General features: G+C 36.1%; 1 protein-coding gene across 1 annotated transcript in view; it reads right to left on the bottom strand.

Moving 5' to 3' along the window:
- MOXD1 (monooxygenase DBH like 1) overlaps positions 1-26,809 on the bottom strand; it is a 117,535-nt gene extending 90,726 nt beyond the window's left edge. The window contains exon 1 of the mRNA XM_019663461.1: positions 26,592-26,809. The gene's annotated coding sequence lies outside the window, so the exon portion shown is untranslated. The remainder of the gene's footprint in view (positions 1-26,591) is intronic.

Below are 26,809 nucleotides of genomic sequence, written 5' to 3'. Positions count from 1 at the left end.
CAGCCTCTGGACGGCCGCTCACTGTGGCTGCTGGCCGCTCACGCTGGCTGCTGGCTACACGTGGTAGCCCATGGCAACCCACTGCAGCAGGGGCTGCAGCCTACGCCATTGTAGGCGACTCCTGGCAGCCCAGCTCCAGGTTGAGCTGTTGTTCAGCATCTTAGCTGTAGAGGGCAGTGTCACTGGCCCTCATATGTGGGATCCGAACGGGGGCCCTATGGCATCCCAAGCCAACTCTTAACCAATGCGCCACTCGGCTGGCCCCATAATTTTCTAATGTATGCTTATATTTATTAAGCATGTATTATATAGGAACAATATTTTTCCACCAGAACTCAGGCCAATGAAGATGGTACTTACTGTTTTCTTTCTTGATGGACCAATTTTCTAGTCCCATTTTTGCTAAGGGTGTAACACTTTCAGGGGTCCAGCTATACTATGTTTGGTTTTTATTCCAAATCCTCATCTCTTTGGGTCTAAGCCTTAGTTATTAATAAACTGCTGTGGTTAAAAGATTCTGCCTCAGGCCCAGGACGATGGAAACTGGCAAATCCTTTGGGGGTTACTATTAATTCTGTGCTACTTAGCTCTAAGATTTTTAGCTTCTTCTGTTTTTCCTTATTTCTTGAGTGTACACCTATGTATATACAGCAGTGCTGTATCTAGTTTCCAAGATGGTTTTCAATGATCTTTACCTCCTGGTATTCACATCCTTGTGTAGCTCCCTCCCACACTGAATCATGCTTGATCCATGTGCCCATTAGGATAATGCAGAAATCACAATGTGTATCTTCCAAGAGTAGGTCATAAAAAGTTTGCAGCTTCCACCTTGGCCTTCTCAACGATTGCTTGCTCTAGGAGAAGCCAACGTCATGTTGTGGAAATGGATATTCAAGCAGCCTGCAGAGAGGCCCACATTGGGATAAATTAAAGCTTCCCACCAACAACCAGCATCAACTTTCCAACTTTCCAATGTGAGGGAGTTACCTTGGCATCAGATCCCAGCTATGCCACAGGTTATGGAGTGGCATAACCTGTGAGAGATAGGAAATGTTTACTGTTGTTTTAATGCATTAAGTAACTTGTTATAGGTGTACAGCAATACAAATCTAATACAAGTGGCATTTATTACAGTATATCCAACATTTAAAGATGTTTTCTAAAGGGAATGTTTGCAAATTTTTGGTCCATCATATCCCCAGAAACAGAATTATTGGCTATGAAAGAAACACACAGGTACCCCCTGCCTCAGGTTTTTTCACTTGCTAGTCCCCTCCATGGTCATCTTATCTAAAATTTTAAGCCCCTCTCTCATATTTTCTATCCTCCTTCCCAGTTTTTTTCCCCTCCTTAGCACTTATCACTATTAAGCATACTGATAATTTTAGTTCTTTAAATGTCTATATTCCAACTAGAGCATATACTCTATTAAGAGCAATGATTTTGTTCTGATTAGTTCACTGTTGTGTCCTATGACCCAAGAACAGTGCCTGACAAATAGTAAGTGTCCAACAAATATCTGTAGAATTAGTAAAAGGAGTAGATGATACTGTATTCTGAGTTTCAGTCACATTATCTTGATAAAACCTTCTTCTATTAAATGCTGCTATCTCCCCAAAGCTTCTTTGTCTCCCAATAGTATCAAGTATGAAGTCCCAGTTCTCAGACTTGGAGGTGAAGTATGCCCTGCTGTCTCTGCCATTCATTTCTATTCTTTTGAATGTCTATAGCACTCTTCTGGCTCTTAATCACTAAAAAATTTTGCTCGTAAAATATCCTGAGTTTCTCATTTTTTTCTAGACAAAGTTTGCTTTGGCCCATGTTTGACATCTCTCAACTATTTCTCAAATCTATTTAGATAAAATAAACCCTCCATATTGGAACTAACCTTTTTCAAGATCTCTGAAACGGGAAAAGAGATAAAAATGTCACAACGATGACCATTTATCGCCGTTCGGCATTTGCTCCATCTCCTCACCTAAATTTTTTAACTTAGACATTGTGAACCCTATTCCTCATAATGTCAAATTTTAAAAACCAGACTCCTCTACATAGCTATATTAGAAAACTCCAGAAAGAAAACTGAATACAAAGCCTTTTAAGAATTTTATCCCTCCTTGCATGTTTAACCAAAATGGTCTTTTTATGTTAGTTTAAATTCCATTAAAAAGATGATGTTTATTTGATTATTCTTCACAAAAAAAAGAAAAAAGAAAAAAGAAAAGCTGCATTTGTTACTGTAAGTATTAAAGTGGAGAAGAATGTTAGTTTCCAAATAACAAAAACGTGACCTAATTAGACTTATTCCTTCTTTCCTCTCACAGATTTTTGTTGTGCCAGAAGAACACTGATCAAAGCATTTCCTTTTATTGTATTAAAGAGAAAACAAAGGAACAGTTGGTTTTTAACTTAAGCAATATTGTCTTGAGAAATGCTACTAGGAAATATTTACTTGACGAGAGTATGGAGAAGAAGGTTATTTCTGATCCCTGGAACATATGGATGTTTCAAATACTCCATGAGACTGTTATTTGGCTGACTAATGTCAGAGCTCCACATGGCAAGTGAACCAAGCCAATTACACTAGAAAATGCTTGTTGGTTTTAGATTAATTCAGCTGTCAGGGTGGTGGAGCGATACAACAGAGAATCAAAAATCACTTGGGAGTCAACAGCCTGCCTGCCAAAATAAAATTTTAAAAAATTCATCCTCAAGGGTTTTTCATAAAAATATAGCAAATTTTAAAAGAAAATATGGACCAATTCCCCACAGTGCATTCTTATGATGAGGATACTATTATTATTGTTGTTATTGTCAATTTCAATGGAATAGTTAATAACACTTTTTAATTACATATAAAACACCCCAAATTTTCCTTTTCTTGAGATAGTCATATATTGTTTTATTAAGACCAACTCACCCCTTCTGAAATTAACTTAGACTGTTTTGCGTTCACTAGAGAGAAGGTTTCCAGGGTATACACAGGGATAAATGAAAGTATGTATGTGCATATAAATGGGGGGAGGGAGAGTAGATTGGCACACCTTTCATTCATCAGTCTACCTGCAGCGCTGAGATCAAGCTGTTGGGCTTCTATCTTTTCAGCACATGGAACACCTTTCACTGAATGGGTACAACACCTAAGTGTATGTAATTTTCATGGAGAAATGTTCCCTAGCACACCTGTGCTGCAGGTGCCATTCCAGTAGGTACTTAGGCTATTGTCTTCCAGGAAATCTGGGCTAAATTAATTTTGTATGAGGAAATGCAAAAATGTATATACAGACACAGAGAAATCAGCAATGTTTTTTTGGTAAAAGGGTCAACAGCCACTGAGAAAACAAAGAGACTCAGGTCTCAGTGGAGGCTGAGAAGGGAAGGACTGTGTTAACCTTTAGAGAATCCCTAAATTTGAATGATGAAGATGAACTTGGGTTCATTCTCTTGATTTATTTAATATGTGTGCTTCTATATAATATGTAATTAGAGATAGCAAAGTTGTTGAAGGATGGAGTGCTATGGTTGAAAAGAGGAAAGACTGCAGGGGAAGGCCAGGGACTCAGTGGGACTGCAAGCTCTTCCATCGAGATATCCAAGCATATAGTTTTCTGGGGCTCTGCCTTCACCAAGCATAAGACTGAGAGGAGCTCAAGATGTTTTTGTTTTGTTTTGTTTTGTTTTTTAGGGCATCTTGTGAAATATAAGGGAAAGGAGTTGATTTCCTGACACCTACACATATTTGCACCCAACAAATCTTATTCCTAGCTCTGTCTCCCCTTCAAAACTGGGAGTCCTGGAACATGAGTATCTGAGAAACTTCTTCATTCATTAAACTCATTCAGCTGCTCTCTCCAAACTGAAAATGATAAATATGTGTCAACTGACTGCACACTAGTCACTCAATAAATATTTTTGGAAGGGGGCAGTTAAGAGTAAAGGGTAAGGGTAAACCATGAAACTCAATTTCTGACTGAACAACCTGATTCTGCTTAAAACATTGTTTTAATTCCAAGATCAGACTGGTAAAACATCTATGTCTGTAATACATTCTGTTGTACACATGATTTAATAACCATATCCTATATTAGAAAGTCAATAGATTAACTGGGTAGAGTATTTTTGTTTCCTTTCTTTATATATCTGGATACAAACTCACAATCATTTGTTTCTCTACTTATAACTTGTTTTAATCATGAACATACCAACTGTTTCACTTTTTGTTAGCTTTCAAATCATTTGTAAGTGGGGGAAATCTTTGGACTCAAAATCATGTAAAAGAGTATGACCGGTGTCTTCTCTGGAATTATAGCTTCATTTAGAGTGTTTATAGCTATTTAACTGTAGGAAAAATATAATTGAAGGGTGATAATATGAACATAGAATAAAGTTTACTTAAGTGTGTAAATCTCTTTAAATTCATTAGAAACAACCCATAGGGAATTTTCTCAAATGTAAACAGTGTTTACAAATGTCAAAAGTCACTCATTCAACCATGTTCTTACTTCAAACGGAGCCAAATGGTGTAATTATCATCACCGTGTGATAGTATTTTAAACAAAATCTAAGACTGCAAACAGAAAATGTCTTATTGTTTCTATTCTTCTTTAAAAGATAACTGTAATAAGGTTTAGAAAGCAAATTTGATATTTTCCAATATTTTATCCTTCATGCTTTTATTCTAGATATTTGATATCTCTGTGTTATTTATTGGTTTACAATATGATTTTCAGTATTTAGATGGGTTAGTTCCTGGGCTAGTTAATTGATTTTCTTTTTCTGTGAAATCTCTTCTTGACCTATTTTCATCTACCTATCTTCAAATGAATCAAATTAGGTAACTAGTAATGTGGCCTACAAAATAATAAAAAAAATATATATTTAACTGATTTTTTTTAAAAACTAGGAATAAGCAAATAAACATGTCATTCAAACTTTCCAGTTCTGCTTTAGAGAAAACTTACATTACTATATTTGAAGTTAAAACATGGATTAATTGTGTGTCAGGCTCACTCCATTCACCCTGCATAAGCTTGATTCTTTAAACATAAATATATTTAACAACTACAATACCACACAAATATCCTCAAAACTATAAACCAGTTAAAACAAGTTTTCTGATATCCCAACTCTAAGATTATAAATGAATTTATAAGCACGGACAGATGTACCCATAATCACATACCTCCACAGGAACCAAAGAGCACACCTTTAACGGGATTAAAATAAAGGCAGGGCAACATGACTCACAGGCTGTTAACCTGACATCATCAGGTAGGTCTTTGGATTGAAAGAAAAGTCACTCTCCTCACTGAAGTTTTCCACTGAACAAATGACCTGTTGAATTCCTGGGAGACTCTCTATTAAAGCTGAGAAGAAAAAACAATCTTTTTCTGTTGTACACATTGGGAAAAGCATATTTTACTAGAAGAAATGCCTTTTTTGACATTTTAGAGCCAAGTTCTCCATTCAAGTCAAATTGTTTGATTTAATCTTTTTAAGCTGTTGTTATTATTGCTATTATTATTATTATTATTATTATTATTATTATTAGAGAGGTGATGGACTCATGCACCCCATGAAGATTCAAACACAACCAAGCATCCAAAAAACAAGGAGGATGTCATAAGACAGCATGCCCGCACTTGAATGCTCACAAACACAAAATGTGTAGGGCAGAGAGCTCATCAGAAAATCCAGAGCAAATCGCCTGCCTCCCTAGGACAGGGGGAGAACAGGAGCTGTGTATCCCGAGACACAGACCACAGAAGATCCCCCAGGAATATATCCAAGGGGAAAAAAAATCTCAATTCATCCCGTCTTGTTATCAAGCTAAGTGCTTTTCTAAATGTGTCGTAGATGGAGATAAGGAAATCCAACCTTTAATTTGTTACTTAGTTCCTTGAGTCATGGCTACCTTTTGTGAAATGGGCACATACTGTGCCATGATGTGTTCAGTCAGATTTGGAAGGGGGGGTTTCTCATGTTGCCTTTTATTTTCATCTTTCCCCAATGTGCAAGGTAAACGTACAAAAATCAGTATGAAGCTTTTCTCTCTCTCTCTTTTTTTAATATATAGGATAATTGATAGTTTTTCTTAGGGAGAATTTAAAAGTAAAGCCAATTTGGAATTGCGAAACATAATTGGCATTTTCTTTTAATTAAATAGTAATGTTGGACAGATGATTCATTAGAGAGACAGGAAAAGACTTTCTTTTCTGGAAGTTATACGAATCTTAATATTCTGATAAACTAAAATTGAAAACAAGATAACTTTCACATATAATGTATTTATATGCTTGCATGGTTTTGCTTTTCTATACCTGAAAGGGACTGGAGAGGTGACACAGAACCACAGTCACATGTCATGAAAGGAATGTGACTTAGGTAATAATGCTATTTTGGCAAGGAAAGCATTGGCGAATGCTACTGATCCTCCCCAATTCCTCAGCCTCTTCCAGTGGTAGTTGGGCTGAGGACAAGAGTGGAAATGTTACAGGAGTGGGGTCTAGTATCTGAACCAGGGCTACAGGAAGATGCTTCAGCAGTCTCCTCCCACCTCGAAAAAAATCAAGCAGTGATAAGAAGCATGTGGAAAAGCAGAAACATAAAACCCAGAAGTCACAGAGTTTCTAATGATCACGAGACGCAGATAGCAAAGCCAAGGTGCTGAACCAGGGGGCCAGGGCCAGAGAGTAAGAAGCACCCGGAGTGCCAGTCACATAGGAGTAACCAAGGAGGTGAAGAGAGGCACTGAGGGGAGATGATGGCTAGCACAGCGCAGTCCTTTGGAATTTCTTGGGGAGTTTGTTAAAATATACCCATAGGCCAAAACCAAGGGATTTCTGATGCTGTGGGTTTTACCCAGCCTCTGAAACCTGCATTTTAACAGGTACCAGAGGTCATTTCAATTTGGAGTCTATCAACTATACTTCATGAAACCCTAACTTAAGGGATCAGAGGCCAAGTGCCTTGGTCTTCTGGCAACAAAGCATGGACTTGAGTCTTTCCAAAGAATGGGAACAAGTTTTTGCCATGGGCCTACTGTATAGTCAAAGTCTATATCTTTTGAAGATTGTGTAAGTCCACATACTCTGAGGTTATGAAGCTTACACTGTGGGTACTTTTGGTAACTTTAACTATTCTTTAATTTCTGAGGTAAAAACCATAACTCAGGGCAGCATGGCAGTGCAGGAAGAAGACTATGAGTCAGAGCATAACTTTTTCAGGAGGGCCTGTTCCTTCTTCCAGAACATACAACTACAGAATTTACATTGTTATAGGCAAAAGGAACATATCATTTTGTGTCCATTTCTTTTTTACCTATATCATGTCTTGAACATTAGTTCATATTTCAACAAAATCTTTATATATTGCATAATATACAATCAAGGAGGTATGCAATAATTTAAACCACTACTCTACTATGTTGGGCATAATATATCACTTCTAAGTTTTGCTATTACATGGCAATTAACATCTTTGATGATATAGCATCTTTTATTGTTTCCTGAACTAAATGCTGACAAGTCTCAGGATACAGGTTGGGATACTGGTCAAAAGGCATATGTAGTTTTGTTTAGCCCTGATACCTTAGCCTTGATTCATACAGCTAAACTGTGAAAGTTGCTTTAGAAAAATGCAGCATAACCCTTTTTTCAAGGAGATACTTCCATTTGAGGTAAAAAACAAGCATCACAAAATCCTCTTTGGAAGACATTGGTTCATAAGTCTAGGACTCCAGTTTCAAAACATCTGTGACATTATGCCATATTTTCCAAGATATTCTTCAAGTATCTGGGACAGCATGGAGGAAAGCTATATCATTGCATGACCCACACTTTTACTTTATTAATTTACCTCAAGTTAGAAATGTTTCTCACTCCCTACAGAAGAAATGGGGAAAAATAAACAAAATTAGTCCAATAAGCTACAGGTGTCCGTCACACTTGGTAATTGCATCTTTCCTAACACTTTAGGATAAATGTGCATTTTGTAAGACAAATGCCTTATAACAAAGATTTAAAGCATCCATGTCCAGGTTCTGCCCTCAGCCAGCTCACTGCACATGCAAAGTTCACTGTCAACGACATTACCACAGATGCCAAGCATATCGCATGTAAAGTCTTCCTTTTGAGATTTCTGTGGCTTCTGGTAAGTTCCCATGCTTTGTAGAGTTCTCCAACGATTTGCCCTTATAAAATGAGAAAAGTTTTCAGCCAGGAAAACATGAAAAAAAAAGTAATAGAAAAGTAATAGGGCTGTAGAAGTTTAATATAGACATTGATTTATCTTAATGCCAAGGTGAGTCTTAAAGGAAAATTAAAGTAGACTCAGGCTCATTCAAAATTATTAAGGCTAAAATGGCCATTGAAGAAAAGAAGAGTTGGTTTGGAGGGAGATTGCAAGAATGAAAAAAAAGAAAAGAAAGGTTTTTGAAGGTGGGATGTAGACCACAGTAAAGGCTGTCGCTGCCAGATAGGATACAATCCAAGTGGGATGATTTTTGTGAAAAACATTAATAACCACTAGGATGAGCAGCATTTATGATAATTATGAAGGGACTGAGAACATGGAATTTAAGAGTCAGTCTGGGTTTAAAACTTCTCCAGCTTCAGTTAGCTGTGTGACCATGGATACGTTAACCTTTCTGAACCACAGTTTCCTATCTGTAAAATACTGATAGTGATAATAGCTACTTCACAGGTTTATTGTGAAGATTAAACAAGGTAACGTGTGAAAAGTTCTTAACATGATGCCTGGTCCCTAGGAAGCGCACTATGAGTATTAGCCATGAAAGATGATGTGCAACATAAGTATTACTAATTGCCATGAACAGTACAGGGCCATGAACAATAACCAAGAACAAGTTAAATGTAAAGCGTAATATGAGCAAGGGTTAATTTCTGTATCCTCTTCAAAAACCCAAACCTTCAGTAAAATTTGATGTCACACAACAGTATCTAAGTAATACCTTGGAAAAAAGGAAATGAGACTCTGTTCAGGTTTTGAGGAAAAAAAAGACTGGAGAGAAGTTAGAGCCATCAGAAGGAGTGAAGACGCAGCAACACAAACCAGCAAACAACTGAGTTTGAAACACGATCAAGAGCAATAAGTAATGAGCAACTGCCATATTAGCATCCTGATTAGGAATCATTGAGACAACTGCAGAAAATGCTGGGTTCCCCAAATTACCTCATGGGAGATGGAGACTCAAGCCATTTTATTTGGATATCAATGTAAAATGTGGCCCCAATACCTTGAAAAACTTAGGAAGCTTGAGTTGCATACATAGATATAGATATAGATGTTTATATCTATATAGAAAAAATTTTGGAAGGATATAAACCAAAACTGTTAATATTTATTGGGAGATGGGGTAATTGGATACCTGTAGTTTTCTACTTTCTGCATTTTGACATTGTTTAAAAATAAGCCTGGGCTCTCTTTATAAACATGAAATTCAATAAATATATTTTCATGGTCATTATCTTTATGTATTAATACAAAATCATAACCTAGTGATAATTTAGCTGATGGTGTCATCTACAAGGTATAAACTTTGTCATTCTCACTCCCTCTGCTGGCTGGACAACAGGACCAATGAAGCTACGGGGAACAATAGCACATCCTCATTAGAGGCTGTTGATCACGTAATAAGGACCCTATTGCTGGTCATCTCTTAGTCTGGAGGGAATCAAGCAACTCTCTGTGAAGGTAGCTTTTCCTGGAGAATCCTTAGTATAAAGGCAATTCAGAATATGTACCTGGTGTTCCCCTAAATCCCACCAACAGTGTCTCATGTATGATGACTTTTAATCTTAAATTTGATAGGAAGATTGACAGCCTCCATTTATTAAGTGAGAAAACCTCAGGCCTTTCCTTCTTGTGTCTGTCTGGAATTTTCCAGGAAACAGAAAGTGTTACATGCAATCAGAGCCCGCTCTTTGATTGCTTTGCATCAGCAGATGTTCTGCCTTCAGGAAAGCTATCTGTCCCTGGGTCCTCAGCACCCACAGGCATGCTAGGAGACCCAAGGAGTGATAATGAGTAAAGTGTGATCTCCTGGGGGCCCATGTTCTCCCCGCAACTGCCAGAACTTTTCCTTCCTGCCTGCAAGTCTTGGAGGTGCTGGACATTAAATGGTGCTGGCTGCTTTAGCTGTGTGCCCATGGCCCTGCTGCTCAGAATCTGGCCTGTGCTGCTCTGGGGCACCTTTAGTGCTCTCATTTCTGGTGTCTCCTGCTTGAGATCCTCGCTATCTGCAATATGCCTCCTGATCCCTAGTGTTGATGGCTTTGCTGGCCCGTGAGAAAGCAGTGTCCTCTCCCTGTGTCCAGCTCTTCCAAAGAGAAGCTCTCACAGCAGAGAAATAGCCCAGTGGCAATTCATTCTAGTCTTGTCTTTCCTTTCTAGTGCAACCTCATGTTCTAAAATAAGCCACTGAAGCACTGTTGATGAGTCTAACTGCCAGACAGTTTAACTGCTACTGAGGATTTTCTACCCAAATGCCTTGTCCCTCCCTGAAATCTGTCTTCACATCTACATTGACTATCCCTCTCAGCCTTCTCAGTCTATCCACTGTTACGTTTCCATTTGAATAAACTGAAACTCTGAACTGATTTCTAGATCTTTTGTAGGGATGTTATGCTAATTGCCTCCTAGCATTCTGTGACAGAGAAGCTTTGAGGATCTGTTTGGCAATCTATGTAGACATCCTTCAGAAAGATGTCAGCGGAAGTCAGAGGTGGATTTATAGGTTACCATGTTGTTAATGAAGCTTAATCTTTAGGGCCTCACTTCCACCTGTTCTAAGGCTTGCTGTGTTCTCTGGGTAACCAGGGAAGGAGAAATGGCCCAGGCCATGCACAAGAGGCAGGAAGTATTGCCTAGCTTGGTGGTCACCCTCAACAACCTGGGCGTGGTGCTGGGACTGAAGTGGAACTTGCAGGCTGCCAGGAATACCTCCATATCATCCTGTGCCCCCAGATATAACCTCAGGCCTTCGGACCCTCTCTTTGACCCCAAGGAGAAGGACCAAGGAGATCTGATTGTCGGCCACTATGACCTAGGATCAAGAATATTTTCTGTCCACCATCTCAGGTACTGCCCAGTGCGATAAAGGGGCAGCAAAGACCTAACCAAAGGGGATCATCTATTGGGGCAGGGCCATGAGGGTTTATTGCCAGTGATATCAACGGGCTGGAGTTTTCCCATGATTGTCCTGATTATTGCCCGAGCAAGAAACTCAGATGTGGCATTACCAGTGAAGAATGATGAAGTTGAAAACAAGCTTTCCCATCACTCAATTTCCATCAATCTTGATAGAGGAAAGATTGAACTATATTTCTAGTCTTCCTAGAGAAAACATTACAAGATTTTTCATATGAAGAGATAATCTAAGTATGTGTAGGAAAAAAATTGTTAGAAAGGTGTTAGGCAGGTCATCATTATCGTCATCATCATCATCACCTATTTTTCTACATTTTGTGATGTTTGTGCTACTCATCTTTGTTTTTAATTGAATTCTTTGTGTGATTTATTTTCTCATTCTAAGTACTTTTACAGCTAATTTTGTATTCATAATTTTGTGGATTTTTTTTTCCTTAAAGAAGGCCCACACAACTGCTTTGATCTGTCCATCGCAAGCTGTTGCCTGGTTCTCATTTAGGCTGCAACTTAGCAAAGGGTGACCCTGCAGGGACAGATGCAGAACACACTAAAATTTAAATTTTATTGAAGTTCAAATTAATCAAATCAATTGACCATAAATGTAAGGATTTATTTCTGGACTCCCAAGCTTCCTGCATTGATCTATATGCCTATTCTTGTGCCAATACCATATCGACTTGACTACTGTGCCTTTATAGTAAACTTCGAAATCAGGTAGTACTTGTATACATTCACCAGTGTTATTTTTTCTTTTTCAAAATTGTTTTGGCTCCTCTATGTCTTTTGAATTTCCATGTAAATTTTAGGATCAGCTTGTCAATTTCTATAAAAATTCCTTTTGGTATTTTGATAGAAATTGCATTAAATTTATAGATCCATTCAGAGATAATTGTCATCTTCCAATATTGAGCTTTCAGTTAATAAACACAAAATCCATCTCCATTTATTGATATCTCTATTTTCAGCAATATTTTATAGTTTTAAGTTACAAGTCCTGCACTTCCTTTGTTAAATTTATTCCTACGTTACTCTTTTCGATGCTAATTTGAATGAAATTATTTTCTTAGTTTCATTTGTAGAATGTCTATTGCTAGTATATAGAAATACAATTGATTTTGTATATTGACCTTACATCCTCCAACTTTACAAACCTTCCTTATTAGTTTTAGTAGCTTTATTATAGATTCTATCTGATGTTTTTACATGAACAGTGTTGTTAGCAAGAAATGGCAGTTTTACTTCTTCATTTTCCACTTAGATGTCTTTTATTTCTTTTCATTTCCTTATGTGATAACTATAAACACTAGTACAATATTATATGGAAGTAGTAAGAACGGGTATCTTTGTTTTTTCCTCGATCTCAGGGGCAAAATGTTTAGTTGTTCACCATTGTGGAGGGAGGGGCATAGGGAATGGGTGACAGAGTGTCAGTGTAAATTAAGAAGCACTATATTTTAATTATAGTGTTCGCATTCCTTTTGAGATCTTCTAGTTGCATATCATAATTTAAAGAGACAACTACTTAGCTTTATCCCCTTAAAATATTGCTATTAAAATGCTAGTTGTCCTCTTCCTGTTCACTGCTTTTGCAATAGCCCTCAATAGTTTTAAAGGAATTACAAGGGCAAAAGACCTGAGTCTGAGAAAAGTAGGTATAATTGATGACAAAAGGAAAGCAGTGACTAAAATGCTATTCAACGGATGAAATCGTGCCACTGTAGTGTTTGACTGTGTGTGTCTCTCTTTGTGTTGTTTCTCCTCAATAATTATGTTTCAGTAAAAAGGATGAATGCCTTCCAAATAGTATCGTCATTAAATAAAGGACAAATATGTCATTAAATTAGGTAATTTGGAAATAGTCTTAAACAGAGAAACAAAAATTAAATAAAAGGCATTGAAAGATAAAATAAGGAACTAAGATTTTTTTCTTTCCAGTTAATAATTCATCCATCAAAAAAGAGTCAATTTCTCTTTGCTCTATTCCAGAGCTCAAGGTTTTTAGATTAAAAAAAGAATACAAATGTCACAATGGAATCGTTAAGTGAAAGCTGTTGGTGTTTTAATTTGCTCTTCACACAATTTTGTTTTTAAAGATTAAATGGTACTACTTTATAAATCATAAATACTTTGGGGGATTAGGAAAGAGTATACCTTAAGTATTTTTCTTTATTTAGTCAAAAATGACAAGCTGAACCTCACCCTGGTTCCCTGAGGCACTTGACTACCAAGTCTTGGGAAAGCTAGTCAGCAAAAGTCCAGACCAATGAATCTCAATGACCCTTACATACCCAATGACCCTTATATGTTTCCTCTAATCATGTTTAATTTAAAGCAAACATTGTATAGTACCAAGATAAGACTGCTTTGTTTTTCTAAAACCCATATTATTTTGTCATTGTGTAATTAATATATTTGGGTTTAAAGGTTGATCCTTATTAGAACTATTCAGGAAAAAAGTAAGTCTAGAGGACCCCAAATCAAAGAATGTTGTTTGCTGTGAGTGATCAAATTCCTCTCTGAAATAATGTTCTTCCCCTCCATTTATACTTTGGAAATTTCAGAAAGATTAATAGATATTTGTAATGCAATCAATGCTGTTTTATTACCCAAGAGGCTAAGTAAGGGCTTGGGATACCAGCAAAGCAGATGAATAAACCAGAAATGACTAAGAAAAGTTTAACTGTGATGAATCATTTCAAAATAAAAAAAATATAGAAAAAGAGTAATTTTAATTTAAGTTTGTATATTTTATGACTTGTTGGAAAAATAATTTTCTTTTGAATTACTTATGGGGTTGTCATCACAATCTCTCCAGTATCAGGAGCTTCTAACATTCTCAGTCCAGCCCTGAATACAAAAACTCTAAACACTGAGGGTTAAGACATCAGAGATGAAAGCTAGTACACTTAAAACTATTTATATTGCAAAAGCTTTGCCTTTCTGCAAGAACATGCACTTTCCCAAACACTAACCTCTCTTTACAAGGTTATGCTTATTAGCTGGGATTTGTAGCTCAATAGCAACACTGTTCATCTTTGCTTCAATTCAGATTGTAATTTCTTTTTAAACTACCTGACCCTTATAATCATATGGTGAGTAGGTTTGATCATTCATCTTCCTGAGGCCAAGTACTTGATCTGAACAGAGAGTCACTTGTGTTTCTGAAGCCTCTGAGCATCACGATGATCAGGGTAAAAACTGTCGATTGAAAAAAGTCTGAAAGAAACCTTTCATACAATGATTTCATTGTCTTGTTCTTTCTCTGGAACTAAAATTCCTGATTGCAAAAACAAAAGTCTTCCTAGATACAAGGATGAAATTTTAAGAGATGATCTTTGTTTCTAATTAAGTATGGAAGCTATCAACTATTTGTCCCCCGTGTTAGAATTGTGGAATACAATTTTGAATTTTCTCAGGGTCCAGCAGTTACTAAGCACTCATCAAATGCTTATTGATTGATTGAATGAATGAATGAATGAATGAATGACTCTACCCAACCTCATGTCTTTGTCCCTCATGGTATTAAAATGCTGCCTTAGTATCCAGCTTCACATCCAGAGCACCAAGGTCTACATGTTGCCCAAATTAGATTACAGGTTGGAGGAAAGTCTATCCTGAGCTAATTGCCTAGTCTGGGTTTCTGCCCATTCCTGAACCAATCACTGAGGCAAAAGGAATGTGATTAGGCTGACTGATTTATTATGTAAAGTAATGTGAACCATCTCTGGAGTTAGGATGGAGTCAATTCCACCCAGAGCACATGGCTGCTACCCAATAGAGGAGAGAGAATATTCCAAAGGAAAGTCTGGGACCCTTCTGCACTGAAAAGAGAGGCATAGATGCTGGGTGGGCAGCCAACAAATATTGACAATGTAATTTCTACTTTCAATATAACTCAATGAAAAACTGATGAATGTAACGTGTTAAAAATAATTCTCTCTTAAGATTTAAAGAAAATCTCCTTTAAATTGCTTTAAAAACACTAAAATGTTTTTAGTTACATTTGACACCTAAAATGTTTTTAGTTACATTTGACACCATGCTCTTGTTTTTAAGGAGGGGACCTTAAGATAGGACACCATCTATTGTGTCCTGGAAAGGGTTTTAGACTTTGAATAGCTGTTTATTGAGTGTTTCTTAAATAGTTAACCATGCTATTTCCAGAGAGGTTTTAAATAAAAAGAGGTTGACTTTATTCAGATTATGGTTAAAATCTTTTGCATATTTTCAAAGAAATATTTTGCTAATTAGGAGTCATAAAAACATTCCTTTTTCCTTTTATATTTCTTAAGCATGCTTGAGTAAAATGTGTGTTTTCATTTTTGAGTGCATGATCTTTCATGTTTCATTAAATCAATTTAGTTTATTGCGTTGTTGTAAATGTTTACTTTTTTTACTGCTTGAATTAAAAATTGAGAGAAGTATATGAATTACAATATAGGTTTCTCCATTTATTTCTGCAGTTCTATTCATTTTGGATTTTTCTACTGTGTTGAGAACTGTTTGGTAGGCCATTTATATTTATTGTAACTATTGATGTACTATGCTTTCCATTTCTTTGCTTTTTCTCCTTTATTGCATTTTTTGTTTTGTCTTTCAAAGTTGGGATTTTTAAAAAAATGGTTTTTTCCTTATTTCAGAATGTTTTCTATTGGTTTGAAAATTATACTTTGCTGCTATTCTCTAATGGTTGTCCTTGAAAATTTACCATGAAGCCTCAAGTTATTCATTATCTTAACTTCCATCTTAAAGGGAATAAGGTTCTTGGAACGCTCATACTGTTTTTCAAGTGCTTCCTCCCACCTGCATCCCCCTCCCCTCAGATATATATTTCCTGGCTTATACACCATTTTGCTAGTACTATATTTTAATTGTGCTCTTCTTTTTAACACCACAAAGTAAGTATTTTTTAAAATGTACAAAATATTTACTTGCATTTCCTACAAGATTACCAGTTTCTTAGCTCATCATTCCTTCTTGAATCTGAGACCTTCCTTCTAGTCATTTTTCTCTACCCAAAATTTCACCCATATTCTTTAAGTGAAAGTCTATTCATCATAAATTCTCTTTCGGGAAAAAAAAACAAAAACAGTGACAACAACAACAAAACCTGAATATGTCTTTATTTTGGCCTGTTCTTGCAAGATAATTTCACTGGCACTTATTTTAGCTTGACAGTTATTTTCACTTAGTGTCTTGAAGATATTATTCCACTGTCTTTGGCTTCAGTTTTGGTATTGAAAAGTCTCCTGTCAATTTGTCATTCCTTTGTAAGTGGATATTTAGCTATTTTGACTGCTTTTAAGATCTCTTTGTCTTTGTTGTTCTCAAGTTTTCTTATAAGAAAACTGCACTGATTTCCTTCTACTTCTCCTGCTTGATATACATTTTGTTTCTTGTATATGTGGATTCACGTATTTGATTAGTTCTAGAAATTTCTCAGCAGTCATTTCCTCCATTTTTTTCTATTCTCTGTCTCTGAGACTCCAATTAAATACATATTAGATCTTCTCCATCTGCCCTTCAGGTCTTATAATCTGTCATTCATATTTTCTATCTCCTTGTCTGTCTTTACTGCAATAGGTATTTCCTCAGTTAACTAGTGAGTCCTTTAGCTGTGACTAATATGTTCTTAACAATTCATTGAGTTATATACTTCAATAATTTTATTTTATACTTCTTTAAATTCTGTTTGATTCATTTTAATATCTGCCTTTTCTTTGTATTCATCTATTACATATTTCTTTGAACTCACAGTGATTTCTTCAAGGATTTCTTAATTATTACATTTTTGCTAATTCCACTATCTGAATTCCTTAAGTACATAAATCTTCTCAATCACAATGGTTTATTTCCCTTTGTGCTTGTTTAAGTAATCTATTGAAGAAGCATTGATTAGGAAGGCTTTCCTTCAGAGAGGATTTTTAGTCACTTCTTAGAATAATAGTCAGAGCCCACTTACCTGGGACTGCTTTCATACATTAAACGATTCCTGGTTGTATGCAGGAGTTAAGTTTAGCTTCTTTGCCTGATATCCACAACTCTGTCTGAGAATCACAGCCTTTTCCCATTTCCCAACTACTTTGAGTTTAACTATTTGTAATAGCCCTTAGGGATTATGTTGCTTTCCAATGAGCAAAAAAAATGAACTAAATATTATATACATGTTGTACTTTGTCCAAGAACTAATTTTATTTTAGCAGAAGGCTCATTGAACATGTCTAGTTGACCATTCTGCCAGAAGAAGAAATCATCTACTCTCTTAGCTGATTTTGGTAACTTGCACTTTTCATATAAATTATTCATTTTTGTCTGTTTTGTAATTTATTGGTATACAGTTTCTTATAGAGCCCTCTTGTTATTTTTACATTTCTGCTACATTTATTTCTTTTTTTAAAATATTTTTATTGGGGAATTGGGGGAAGGGGAACAGACAAGTTGCTGTCATTTTGTTCTTCAGTCTAGTTGTGGAGGACGTTGCTTCACTGGCCCAAGTTGGCACCATCATTGCGCTCTTCCCGGACGAGGCAGATCAGTTGCTGGCTTCTGGACGGCCGCTCACGCTGGCTGCTGGCCGCTCACGCTGGCTGTTGGCTACATACGGTAGCCCATGGCAACCCACTGCCACAGGGGCTGCAGCCTACGCCATCGCCGGCGACTCATGGCAGCCCAGCTCCAGGTTGAGCTGTTGTTCAGCATCTTAGCTGTGGAGGGCAGTGTCACTGGCCCTCATATGTGGGATCCGAACCGGGGCCCTCTGGCGTCCCAAGCCAGCTCTTAACCAACACGCCACTTGGCCAGCCTATGTTTATTTCTTAATCTCCATTTTTATTCCTAATATTTTTATATTTCTTCTATCTTTTTCTTAATCAGTTTCACCAAAGTTACATCCTTTAAAAATAAAACAACTTTTGACTAGGTAGATCCTCTCTATTGTATCACAGATTTATACTCCAGAGATGAGCAAATTTTTTTCTGTAAAAAGGCAGAAATTTTAGAACTGAAAAATATAGTAATCAACATGAAACATTTAATTGATGGGATCAATAGCAGAATGGAAAATACAGAGGGGAAAATCAATAAACTTGATGATTACATAATAGAAATTACCAAGTTGAACAATTGAGAAAAAAAAATAGACAGGAAAAAGGTGAACAAACCCTTAGGGATTTAAAGGAGTGTAACAAATGATCTAACATTTGTGTCGTCAGAGTCCCAGAAGGAAAGGAGAACAAAGGCAAGTCTGAAACATATTTGAAGAAATAATGTCTGAAAATGTCCCATATTTGGCAAAAGTCATAAATACAGATTCAAAGAAATGAGCAAACTTTAAACAGGATGAACTCCAAAAATCTACCCCAAGTCACATCTCAAACTTCTTAAAACAAAAGATAAAAAAGGAAGAAAGAAAAGAGAGAAATAACACCTTATTTATACGGGAAAAACAATCTGAAAAACAGTGAGTTTCTCATTGGAAACCATGGAGTTCAGAAGGAAGTGGCATGACAATTTTCAAGTGCTGAAAGAAAAGAAATGACCACCTAGAATCCTATGTCTAATGAAAACATCCTTCAGGAGTAAAGGCAACAGCAAGAGAATTTCAGATAAAATAAAACTAAGAGAATTTATTGCAAACAGACCTATAACAACAATAACAACAACAACAATAAAAGGCTAAAGGAACTTCCCTAAACAGAAAGGACATGATCCATGAAGAGGCTTTGGAATATCAGGAAGGAGGAATGAATGCAGTAAGCAAAAATATGGGTAAATACAACAGACTTTCCTTCTCCTCTTGAGTTTTCTAAATTATGTCAGATGGTTGAAGCAAAAATTACAACACTGATGTAGTTCTAAATATATGCAGAGGTAATATTTAAGACAATTATAAATAGGGACATAAAAGATAATATTTTTACATTTGACTAGAACTGGTACAGTGATAACACCATACATAAGTTACATATTTATAATGTAATACCTAGAATAAACACTAAAAAAGGTTTATAAGGAGTTACATTAAAAATATTAATAATTAAAATGTGATTCTAAAACATGTTTAACTAATCCCCTAAAAAGGAAGAAAAAATAACGATATGAACAGAAATCAATGAAATTGAAAACATTAAAATATGGAATATCAACGAAACAAAAACTGGTTATTTGAAAAGATCAATAAAATTGACAAACTTCTAGCAAGATTTACAAAAAGTAAAAGAGAAATGACACAAATTAACAATATCTGGAATGAAACAAGGAATATCACTACATACACTACAGGCATCAAAAATATAACAAACCTATAAATTTGACAACTGAGATGAAATGGACCAATTCTTTGATAAACACAAACTACTACAACTCACTCAATATGAAATAGGTAATTTAAACAGCCCCATAGCTATTATGGAAAATAAATTTATAATTAAAAACTCCCACCCAAAAGTCACAACACATAGATGATTCCATTGGAGAATTCAATCAAGTGTTTTAAAAAGAATTAACATCAATTCTAAACAATCTCTTAGAAATAGGAGAAAAATGAACACTTCCCAATTCATTTAGAAGCTACTATTGTCCTCATACTAAAACCAGACAAAACCCTACAAAACAAGGAAAGCTATAGGTCAATATCCCTCATGAATACACATGCAAAATCTCTAACAAAACATTAGCCAATAGGATTCACAACATATAAAGAGAATTATACACCATGACCAGGTGGGGTTTATTCAAGAAATGTAAGGCTAGTTCAATATTCAAAAATCAATCAATGTATCTACCATATTAACAGGCTAAAGAAGAAAAATCATATCATATCAACTGATACAGAAAAAGCATTCATTTGACAAAATTTAACACCAATTCGTGATAAAAACTGTCAGAAAAATAGGAATAAAGGGGAACTGCCTCAACTTGACAAAGAAAATCTATAAGAAACCTATAGCTAACATTATACTTAATCATAAAACACTGAATGTTTTCCTCCTAGGATCGGAACAAGGCAAGGATATCTTCTCTCACAACTCTTATTTTCAATATAGTGCTGAAAGTTCTAGTCTCTGCATTAAGGCCAAAAAAAAAAAATTTAAATGCACGAAGACATGATTATCTATATAAAATATTCCAAGGAATCTACAAAAACCTCCTAAAATTATTATAAGTGACTTCAAAAAGGTCTCAGCATATAACATAAATACACAAAAATCAATTATATATATACACACACACACACACACACATATTTGCAATAAACACATGAATATGGGAATTAAAAATACATCACTTGCAATCTCTCAAAAAATGAAATGCTTTAAGTGTAAGTTTATTAACATCATGTATGGAACTTAATGTGCTGAAAACTACACAATAAAATTAAAGAAATCACAGAAGAGTTAAACAAATGAAGAGACACCCTGTGATCATGGTTTGGAAGACTCAACATAGAAAGATGTCATAGCTCCTCAAATTGATATATAGGCATACCTCATTTTATTGTTTCACTTTATTGCACTTCACAGAAACTGTGTTTTTTACAAATGGAAGGTTTGTAGCAATCCTGCATCTAGCAGGTCTATCAGCACCAGTTTTCCAACATCATTTGCTCATTTTATGTCTCTGGGTCACATTTTGGTAATTCTCACAGTATTTCAAACCTTTTTATTATTGTTATATTTGTTATGGTGATCTGTCATCAGTGATCTTTGATGTTTCTACTGTAATTTTTTGGGGGCACCATGAACAATGCAATGTAAGACGGTGAACTTAATTGATAAATGTGTGTGTCTTAACTGCTCCACCAATCGTCCCTCCCCCATCCACTTATCTACCTCTCTTCAGGCCTCCATATTCCTTGAGACACAACTATATTGAAATATGGCCAATTAAGAACCCTACAATGGCCTGTAAGTGTTCAAGTGAAAGGATGAATCTCATGTTTCTCATTTTAAATCAAAAGCTAGAAATAGTTAAGCTTACAGAGGAAGGCATGTCAAAAGCCAAGACAGGCAGAAAGTTAGGCCTTTTGTGCCAGTTAGCCAAGTTATCAATACAAAGGGAAAGTTTTTGAAGGGAATTAAAAATGCTACTCCAGTGAACACTTGAATGAGAAGAAAGTAAAACAGCCTATTGCTAAAATGGAAAAAGTTTCAGTGGTCTGGATAGAAGATCAAACCAGCCACCACATTCCCTTAAGCTGAAGCCTAATCCAGAGCAAAGCGCTTACTCTCTTCAATTCTATGAAGGCTGAGGGGGTGAGGAGGCTGAGGAAGAAAAGTTTGAAGCTAGCAGAGGTTGGCTCATGAGGTTTAAGGAAAGAAGCCACCTCCATAACATGAAAGTGTAAGAAGAAATGGCAAGTGTTAATGTAGAAGCTACAGCAAGTTATCCAGATCTAGCTAAGATAATTAATGAAGGTGGCTACACTAAACAACAGATTTTCAATGTGGATGAATCAGCCTTATATTGGAAGAAGATGCCATTTAGGAATTTCATAGCTAGAGAGAAGTCAATGCCTGGCTTCAAAGCTTCAAAGGACAGGCTGACTGTCTCATTAGGGACTAGTGCAGCTGGTGACTTTAAGTTGAAGCCAGTGCTCATTTACCATTCCAAAAATCTTAGGGCCCTCAAGAATTATGCTAAATCTACTCTGCCTATGCTCTATAAGTGGAAAAACAAAGCCTGGATGACAGCACATCTGTCTACAACATGGGTTACTGAATATTTTAAGCCCACTGTGGAGACTCACTGCTCAGAAAAAAAGATTCCTTTCAAAATATGACTGCTCATTGATGATGCACTTAGTCACCCAGGAGCTCTGATGGAGATGCACACTGAGATGAATGTCATGCCTGCTAACAAAACATCCATTCTGCAGCCCATAGATCAAGGAGTAATTTTAACTTTCGAGCCTTAATATTGAAGAAATTCAGTTTATAAAGCTATAGTTCCCACAGTGATTCTGCTGATGGATCTGGGCAAAGTAAATCAAAACCTTTCTGGAAAGGATTTATCCATTCTAGATACTATGAAGAACACTTGTGATTCATAGGAAGAGGTCAATAAATCAGCATTAACAGGAATTTGGAAGATGTTGATTCCACCCCTCAGGATGACTTTGAGGGGTTCAAGACTTCAGTGGGAGTAACTGCAGACGAGGTGGAAATAGCAAGAAAACTAGAATTAGAAGTGGAGTCCGATAAGACTGAACTGCTTCAATCTCATAAAACTTTAACAGATTACGAGTTGTTTCTTATGGATGAGCAAAAAAAATGGTATCATGAATGGAATCTACTCCTGGTGAAGATGCTGGGAAGACTGTTGAAATGAAACCAAAGATTTAGAATGTTACATAAACTTAGTTGATAAAGCAGTGGCAGGGTTTGAGAGGACTGACTCCAATTTTGGAAGTAGTTCTACTGTGGATAAAATGCCATCAAACTGCATTGCATGCTAAAGAGAAATCATTCATTCATGAAAGGAAGAGTCGATCAATGTGACAAACTTCACTGTTGTATTATTTTAAGAAATTGCTACAGCCACACCAATCTTCAACAACCATCACCCTGGACAGACAGCAGCCGTAACATCTTTGTGTTGGAACGACCCTCCACCAGCAAAAAGATTATGTCTTGCTAAAGGCACAGATGATGATTAGCATTTTTTAGCAATATATTTTAATGTATGTACTTTTTAAAGACATATTATTGCACACTTAATAAACTACTGTACAGTGTAAATATAACTTATATATGCATTGGGAAACAAAAAAAAATGTCTGACTTGCTTTATTGTGATATACACTTTATTGCAGGGTCCAAAACCAAATCCACAACATCTCCGAGGTAGGTCTCTACAGGTTTAACATAATTCTTATCAAAATCCCAGCAAGATATTTGTGTAGATATAGATAGTATTATTCTAAAATTTATATAGAAAGATAGTGAACTAAAGTACCTAAAACAATGTTGAAAAAGAAGAATAAAATAGAAGCAGTCTTTTTTTATTTCAAGCCTTATTAAAACAGAATAATCAATACTATCTGGTATTGATGGAGGAACAGAAGCATAGATCAATGGAATACAATAGACAACCCAGACATAGACTTACACAAACATGTTCAACTGATTTTTTTGTCCAACTGGTTTTTGACAGAGGAGCAAAAACAATTCAGTGGAGGAATGATAGCCTTTAAACAAACATGGTATTGGAAAAATTGGATATACATAAGGGGAAAAAAAAAAGAACCTAGATCTAAGTCTCACATTTCATACAAAATTAACTCAAAAGAATTATGGATTTAAAAATATTGTAAAACTAGAAGACTTTAAGAAAAGAATACAAGATAAAAATCTCTGAGAACTAGGGCTAAGGAAAGATTCCTTAATACCAAAAGCATGATCCATAAGAGAAAAAATTGATTAATTGGACTTCATCAAAATTTAAAACTTTTGCTCTGTGAAAGATCCCATTAAGAGGAAGAAAAGACAAGCTACAGACTGGGAGAAAATACTTGCAGCTCAATTTATGTATAGGACAAAAGACTAGTATCCAGAATATATATGTTATAAAAAAAAACACTCAAAACTCAACTGTAAAAAATAATGCAATTCAAAGAGGGAACAATATGAAGAAACACATCACTAAATAATAAATACAGGTGCCAAATAAGTAGATGAAAAGACATTCAACATTGTAAGCAATTAGCAAATAAATTAAAACCACAATAAGGTATCACCACACCCCTATCAGAATAACTCAAATAAAAAATAGTGATACCACCAAATGCTGACAAGAAACAAGAAACTGGATTATTCAAACATTGCTGGTGGAACTGTAAAATGATACAGCCACTCTGGAAAACAGTTTGGTAATTTCTTAAAAACTAAACATCCAACTACCACAGGACTCAACAATTGCACTGCTGGGCATTCATGCCAGAGAAGTGAAGACTATGGTAACACAAAAAACCTATACACAAATGTGTATGGCGATTTAATTCAGAATAGCCCAAAGTTACCAGATGTATACCAGCAGGTGAATGGTTAAACAAACTGTGATACATCCATACCATGGAATACTACTCAGCACTAAAAAAGGAATGACCTACTGATATACTTGATACAAAAAGCAACATGGATGAATCTCCACAGATAATTATGCTGAATAAAAAAAGCTAATTCCGAAGGTTACATACTATATGATTCCAGTTATATATTAAGGAAATAATGAAATTATAAAAACGGAGAACAGATTATGATTGTCAAAGGTGAAGTAGGGAGTATGGGTGGAAGCAAAGTAGGTGTGGCTTTATTTTTGTGGCTTTATTTTTTTTTGTTTTATTTTTTTTAGCTGAGCCACCCTGCCACCGGTTGGCAGCTCAGCGGCTGCTCAGCTCAGGCCGGGAATCGAACCGCTGTTGCTCAGAGCTCACACTCTTGAGCGAGCTCTTAACCAACTGAGCCACTCGGCCGGCCCTAAGTATGTGTGTCTTTACAAGGGCAACAGGAGGTGTCTTTGTGCTGGAATGTTCTGTGTGGGAATGTTCTGCTTCTTGACCGTATCGATGTCAACACTCTGGTGGTGACACTGTACTGTAGTTTTGCAAGATGTTACCACTGGGGAGAAACTGGGTGAAAAGTACATGAACGGGATCCCTACTGTTTCTTACAACTGAACGTAAATCTACAGTTATCTCCAAATAAAAGTTTCATTTACCCATATTTTAAATTTACCCATAAAGTAGCATTACCCATATTTTACGCTTTACAGTGAATGGGCTCTGTATTTTAAGTGTCTGTGCCATTCCAAAGTATTGGTCAGTTGCCTCCATTCCAGGCTTGATAAAAGTTTAATACAACATATGAAACTTCTAAATTAGTAAGAAAAATGTTTGATCATAAATCAGGAAAAGGCACAGAGATAACAGGGTAGTCCTGGTTTAGAACAAATAATATCCTGTTGCATCCAAGACATAACTAATTTAAACGATAGGTGATGGCTGCCTCACTAAATTTTGGTATGTAGCCCACTACAAAAATAATAATTTAATGATAAAATTATGGTAACCTTTGGGGAGGTTAAAAACATTAAATTTGGCAGGCACTGAAAAGAGGTTGGATGTGGTCAGGAACACTGGAAACACTTTTAAATGGACTTAAAATCACCATAGCACCTAGGTTTACAAAAAATTAAAATATTCCCCACTAAAATATAATTTGGCTTTTTGTTTCTAGAACCATTACTGACAGAAGGATCAGCTTTAACCTGAAAGCTGATAGGTCTTCAGTTAGGCAAGTTACTAAAAGCTTGTATCTTACTGTTGGGTTCAATCTCTAGTTTCTAGAGATGTAAACTAGGCTGTCTTTACCCTGGTCAGATTTCAGAATTTTAGATCTACCATTCAATAACTGATAGAAAACTTGCAGAAGACATAAGAAACTGAAACCAGTATCAGTAAATCTTTGCTGAGACTAAGTAACAGCATTTCTAAGTTTTCCACCAATGCTAATAGGTTTTGGAGTTAGCAACTAATGTCAAACAGTACTTACAGTACACACTTAAAAAGTTGTACTTAGGGTTTGCCAGAGTGGGAATTAAGGCCCTTTCAAGTTTATTTAAAGACTCAATTCAGTTCTAGCAGATTCCCTCTAAAACAAGTAGGGGTGTTATGCATGTAACAACTGCACAGGAAATCTGGTTTTGCCTTCTGCCACTTACATTTGAAGCAGAAATGCCATCACGACACAAAACCTACAGGAATCCCACTCTGAGTAATTAAGTGACCGACCTCTTAAAAATCTGCCAGAATCAACAGTGTCTATAAAAATCTATTTAGTGTGTCAGTTATTTAGTTCTATTTCTGCATTTAAAATTAGGATCATTTGGAAGAAAATAAGGTATTAAACAATTTTCACATAGCCAAATGATTGCCAAGACAAAGGATTAAAATTGACATACTGACACAGTATTTGAATTGTGAGAAAAGGGATTAACATGAGCCACTAAGAGGGTGCTGTTTATTCCCTTTTGATACAAAAAAAAAAAAAGACTTGCCAAGGGATTGGGTAGGGTTAAATTAAACACATTTGAAAGACCATTTTACCAGGAGCATACGTAATACATTGGCTTTTGGGTGCAATCTAAAGAAACACAGGTTTCCAAATTCCCCGTGGCTCTTGCCCTTTTTCCAATGCTCTGCCCTCTGTCGGAAGCAACGGTTTTTCTAGAGTCCTGATAAATGTCAGTCCTGACTTCAGGGTGCCCTAGCTCTGTCTGAATCCAGACACTGCCACCTAGAGAAGGAAGGTTCCTTTTTGGAGACATTACATACAGATCTCCTTTCAAATTAGGAGCTACTCTTTAGAAAACTATCGATTTTCTAGTAGTCTACTAAGGGAGCAAAGACAACAAAATTCAGTTACCTGTTAAGGGGGCTGACAGGATAAACAGGAAGCCAGTCCTCAGAGTGAATGGTCCCTGAATTTAAGGTGCTAGGTGGTCTGAAGAGTGATGAATCCATCCTCACATGTTCCTTTCTTCCTTGCCTCCTTCCTCTCCCACCTACCATTTTCTTTCTTACACATCAAGTGTTTTTTACATGCTCAATGACAAACGTAGGCTCCTGAGGGCAAGCCCATAT

This window comes from Hipposideros armiger, unplaced genomic scaffold (genome assembly GCF_001890085.2).
Source record: "Hipposideros armiger isolate ML-2016 unplaced genomic scaffold, ASM189008v1 scaffold_391, whole genome shotgun sequence".
Classification (NCBI taxonomy): Eukaryota; Metazoa; Chordata; class Mammalia; order Chiroptera; family Hipposideridae; genus Hipposideros; species Hipposideros armiger.
This window is presented reverse-complemented; position numbering and strand designations above follow the sequence as displayed.